The sequence below is a fragment of the Myotis myotis genome, unplaced genomic scaffold (assembly GCF_014108235.1).
Source record: "Myotis myotis isolate mMyoMyo1 unplaced genomic scaffold, mMyoMyo1.p scaffold_m19_p_3, whole genome shotgun sequence".
Classification (NCBI taxonomy): domain Eukaryota; kingdom Metazoa; phylum Chordata; class Mammalia; order Chiroptera; family Vespertilionidae; genus Myotis; species Myotis myotis.
The window spans coordinates 183,490,280-183,495,641 of record NW_023416335.1 but is presented as its reverse complement, the minus strand read 5'-3'; the positions used below and the strand labels follow the sequence as shown (position 1 = coordinate 183,495,641).

Below are 5,362 nucleotides of genomic sequence, written 5' to 3'. Positions count from 1 at the left end.
TATTGACCGGTTCAGGTGAAGCAATGAAGATGTTTGGGGTAAGTACACTTCAAGTTCCTCAAGCTGGGACGTGGGCTTCCCCAACGTAGCTTTGTTCGGACTGCCACCGGTTCCGGGAGCTGGCTTTCTGTTGGTGGGAGGAGAACTTGCCCTTTGAAGCATGTGGCGTACACGCTCTTCATAGAACATGAAAGGAAAGGCTCTTCGTGCCAAGAAATCACTCACGTGAGATGGAATTTTTTTATTTTCTCAAATAAATCTGGTGGCAAGCTCCCCCCCCCCCCCCCCCCCCCCCCCCGAAAGCTTCAGGGAAGAATGAAATAATCTGAAACTGTGTTCAGGGCAGTCACCATCAGCCTCTCACGCAGTTTGCAATGCCTGTCCAAAAGCACAAACTCAGCTTGCAGGTTTTTTTTGTTTTTTGTTTTTTTTTGTAGAGTGGACTGGTGTGCAAAGGCTGCTTCTCTGGCTAACTGGATAGCTTCCAGGTAGTGGTGATGATTTTTAGATTTATGACAAGCTCTAGATCTGCCTAGAGACCCAGCATGTTTGAAAAACAAGGTGTTAAGTACGTCAGGGGTGGGGATGGAGGGCCTCAGGGTAATAATGTTCAAGTTCAGCACTGCACCCGCAGGCAGTTCAGCAATGAGGCACACGAGCTCCTTTGGAGGATTTTTACAATTAAATTTAAAAATGTTCCTTATAATCAAGGGCAGTGTTTTCCTCCATCACCGTTGGCGCCATAACTCTTTCTTAAGTACAGATTCCATTGACGAGTAACGTTTTGCCTAGGATATCTTGATGCTGCTGGGAGCTTAGGAACTTTCAGCCTTTAGTCTTTGAGCCTCAGGAAGACGCCACCCGTCTTCGTAGTTGCAAGTTTCCCCCCAGCCTTTACAATGGGAAAAACACCCTGTTTCCATCTCAGCCCTGCCTGCTTGACCTTCCGTATCACTGGTGGTTTGCAGGAATCAAAAGGCATCGCTCCTCTGCATCCTTTTCCCAATTTGAGGCTTTTCTCCGTTTGGAGAGACGGGTTGCCTGTTGTTAGCAAGGCCCCTTTGACCTTAACCTTTGGAGAGAATTCAACAAAGGCAAGAACTCAGCCAAGAAATTAAATGGGATCAAACTTCTGAAGAGTGTCCAGAACAAACACTGCCCTGAATGAGGGCCCAAATAACCCCTGGAAGTTACTTCCCTCAGCGCCACAGCGTGGTAGGAAAGATGAGGATGTTACTATTTTAAAATTTCTTTTTTTTAAAAAATATATTTTATTGATTTTTTTTACAGAGAGGAAGGGAGAGAGATAGTTAGAAACATCGATGAGAGAGAAACATCGATCAGCTGCCTCCTGCACATCTCCCACCGGGATGTGCTTGCAGCCCAGGTACATGCCCTTGACCGGAATTGAACCTGGGACCTTTCAGTCCGCAGGCCGACGCTCTATCCACCGAGCCAAACCGGTTTCGGCTTAAAATTTCTTTTTAATAAGTAATATCCTAGGGTGAAAAAAAGTAATTATTTTGTCCCTATTGGAAGTGGTAGCCATAATAAATCCCTCTTGTTTTCTTTCTTTTTTTTTTCCTGACTCAATAGAACATACCAATTACATTTGAAGTTTATTTTTGCTGCCATCAAACGCAAAATTTAGCTCTCTACCCAAATACGTGGAAATTGATTTTGGATTTATGACAAATCCTAGACTTGTCTCGGGTAAAGAATCTATATTTATTTAAATATGAAAAGCAATCTCTTGAGAGCATTGTGTGGGAACCATGGATTTAAATATTCTTGTGCTGGAAAGGCTGTCTTTTTCAAATCCTTTCTGGCTTCTAGCCCTGGAGAATGCAGCCGTATTCCAGAGGGACAGGGGAGAAATGCTGGATTAAAAATCAAGAGCTGTAGCTCTGGCCCGTGGTGCTCAGTGGTTAAAGTGTCAGTCCCTCCACCGAAGGGTCTCCGGTTTGATTCCCAGTCAAAGGCACATTCCAGGGTTTCAGGTTCAGTCCCAGCCTCTGGTCAGGGCAAGTATTGGAGGCAACCAATCCATGTTTCTCTCTCATATTGATGTCTCTCTCTCTGTCTCTCACTGTCTCCCTCCCTCCCTCCTACTTCTTCCCTTCTAATCTCTCTAAAAACCAATGGAAAAAATATCCTTGGGTGCCCAGCCAATGTACTCAGTGGATGATCTTGACCTATGAACTGGCTCCTGTATACCCCCTACAGGGGCTCCATCCCTCCATTCTTATCATTGATGTTTCTATCTCTCCCTCTACCTTCCTCTCTGAAATCAATAGGGATATATATATATACACCCTTGGGTGAGGATTAACAACAAAAATATCAAGAGACATCCTCCCCATGTCTCTATTCTCGCTCTCTCTTCTCTCTCTCTCTCTCTCTCTCTCTCTCTCTCTCTCTCTCTGCAAAAAGCTTTATTGTTTGTTTGTTTTTTTGGTCCGATGCATGGGAGAGGGCTTCAGGTGGTTAAAAGAATGGCTAGCAGTTTTGGGAAGAGGCTCAGGTAAAGTCAGACACCAGCGGATGTAGAGGGGCCCCTCAAAGGCCTCTGGGCTCCAAAGGCTCCTAGTCCTGCTTGAGGGTGAGCCTTCGGAAGAGAGATTCGCCCAGCCCAGCCTGGGGGCCGGCCAGCCTGTGGATATGAGTCAGGTGTTGCCTATCTTCTTGATGAGTTTCACCCCCTCACCCCGGAAGCGGTTCTCCAGGAGTCACAGGATGAGGGTCTGCGTGGATAGAACCCCGGGCCTGCAGCTCCAAAAGGGCCTGGTTCGGTTCCTCTCCAAGGCCAGGGTGGCTTCCATGGCCCTGAGTTTTGCCCACACATCCTGGGAGGCCTCAGCACGTCCCGGAAGAGAACGCGGCTGCAGTGCTGTTTTGGCAACTTTAAGAGGCGATCAGCGCCCTTGTGCTTCTTCTCCACCAACTCGAGGAAGCAGCTCATGCCCTGGAGGAGCCACATCATCAGGTCAAAATAGAAGCCAGAGAGGGGGAGGTGCGGGAGGCCCCAGGTGCAGGCTGGCCAGGCGGGTGACCGCAGCCTCCGCCTCGGTGGAGTAATTCTGAGGAATGCGGAGGCTCATGGTTGTCTGGCAATAAGGAGTTAAGGTAGGAAAAAAACCGGCTTGTTGGCTGGTCCTGGAGGTGGTTCTGAGGTGGTGACTGGATGAGACGCAGGAGAGTGGCCGGAGGCTGGAAGAAGGGGTGTCCCTGGGTCTGTTCCGTCCAAACACTGTTGGAGCAAGAGACAGACCCGGGACCTCTGAGGGCAGTGCCTATTTTCCCTCTGTATAAGAACATCAGTCATTTGGTTTAGGGCCCGGGGTGGGCAAACTTTTTGACTCGAGGGCCACAATGGGTTCTTAAACTGGACTGGAGGGCCGGAACAAAAGCATGGATGGAGTGTTTGTGTGAACTAATATAAATTCAAAGTAAACATCATTACATAAAAGGGTACGGTCTTTTTTTTTTTTTAGTTTTATTCATGTCAAACGGGCCGCCGGATCCCGCGGGTCATAGTTTGCCCACGGCTGGTTTAGGGCCCATCTTAATTCAGTATGGCCTCTTCTTAACTTGAATATATCTGTTTTTTACATAAGATTACATTTATTTATTTGTTTTTAAAACAAGAAACAACTTTATTACATGAGTTAAGATAGGAAGGCCTTTCCAGGCCTTAATTTTCCTCACCTGGAACTCCAGCATGTAACCATGTGTGTGGCCACCGGGCCTGGTCTTGGAGCGAGGCCTGCAAGAAGCTTGCTTGATGCTCTCTAGCTAGAAGACTGCTGATGCTGGCATTCTTTTTCTGTTCATCATATTTCTTCTGAATTTTTTTTCATTGTTTATTTTTGGTTTAAATTCTCTTCTTCCTCAGGAGTCAGGTTGGTCCCCTTCTTGTGGCCCAGGGCGATGTGTAGTGGGACCCGTCCGACTGTCAGTATGGTGTGTTGTCAATGAGCACCATTCATTTCTTTACAAGGGTCTTGGTGGGTACCAGTTTGTTGTTGGATGCATTGTAGATAACATCAGTAATCCTTGTTTTGTGCCTATAACACTCGGAGCCCCAAGAGAAGTTGCTCACGTCCGGCCTCAATGCTTGGTACTTTTTGCTTCCCTGCACTCGCACTGTGTGTGTGGCTGGGGCCAATCTTAGTGCTGGCAGCAGGGCGTCCCAGGGCGTCCCAGCTCAGATTATTGCTTCTTGCGATGGGGCTTTCTCTTGCCCCTGGTCTTGCAGCACATGTGCCAATTGTCCCAAGAGATGCCCATGGCTCAGCGCCCTCTGCAAAGAGCTAAATAAGATCACATTTATAGGTACTGGGTGTTAGGATTTCAACATATCATTTGGGGGATGCGATTCAACAGTAAGAGTTATAGATGACAATTGCAGTGCCCTGTTAACATCAGTACCTAATTTATTTCTGTATTTTGTTTGGAGGCACAATATGAAGAGAAATCTTGGCCCACACTTATAAGAAATCATCTATAATAATATAAGCATAATATGCTAATTAGACTGGACAGCCTAACAACCTTCCGAATGTTATTTTAGACGTCCTTCCGAATGAAGCCACCGTGGCAGGGGACGAGGCAGAGGTGGTTAGGGGTGATCAGGCAGGCAGGTAGAGTGGTTAGGGGCAATCAGGCAGGCCTGCAAGTGATTAGGGGCGAGCAGGTAGGCAGAGTGGTTAGGTATGATCAGGCAGGCAGACGAGCGGTTAGGGGCAATCAGGCAGGCAGGCAGAGGTGGTTAGGGGCGATCAGGCAGGCGGCAGGCAAGCAGTTAGGGGGTGATCAGGCAGGCAGAGGTGGTTAGGGGTGATGAGGCAGGGAGATGAGCAGTTAGGGGCGATGAGGCAGGCAGGCCATCGATTAGGAGCCAGTGTCCCCAGATTGCGAAAGGGATGTCCAACTGTCGGTTTAGGCCCGATCCCACAGGGGTCCAATTGTGAGGGGTCCTGGATTGTGAAAGGGTGCAGGCCAGGCTGAGGGACCCTCCCCTCCTTGTGCACAAATTTTGTGCACCGGGCCTCTAATAAATGATATTAAAAACTTTCTAGAACATGTCATCTTGCAATCTCAACCTCAACACCTTCCATTACATTGATCATGAGGTTTGAAAGAGCCACATTAGGAAATTTACTTTCCCATGTTAAATTACTGAGAATATCCTAAAAAACACTCTCCTTCCTTACTAGAGTGTTTACTTAAAAAAAAAGTTTTTATTTATTTCAGAGAGAGGTAGGGAGAGGGAAAGAGAGATAGAAACATCCATCTATGAGAGAGAAACATCTATTGGCTGCTTCCTACACGCCCCCTACTGGGGATCAAGCCTGAAACC

The 5,362-nt window shown here is 47.5% G+C and overlaps 1 pseudogene; it reads right to left on the bottom strand.

The window, feature by feature from the left end:
- Window positions 1-3,694: 3,694 nt before the first annotated feature.
- Window positions 3,695-4,290, bottom strand: LOC118650714 (annotated as a pseudogene).
- Window positions 4,291-5,362: the final 1,072 nt, after the last annotated feature.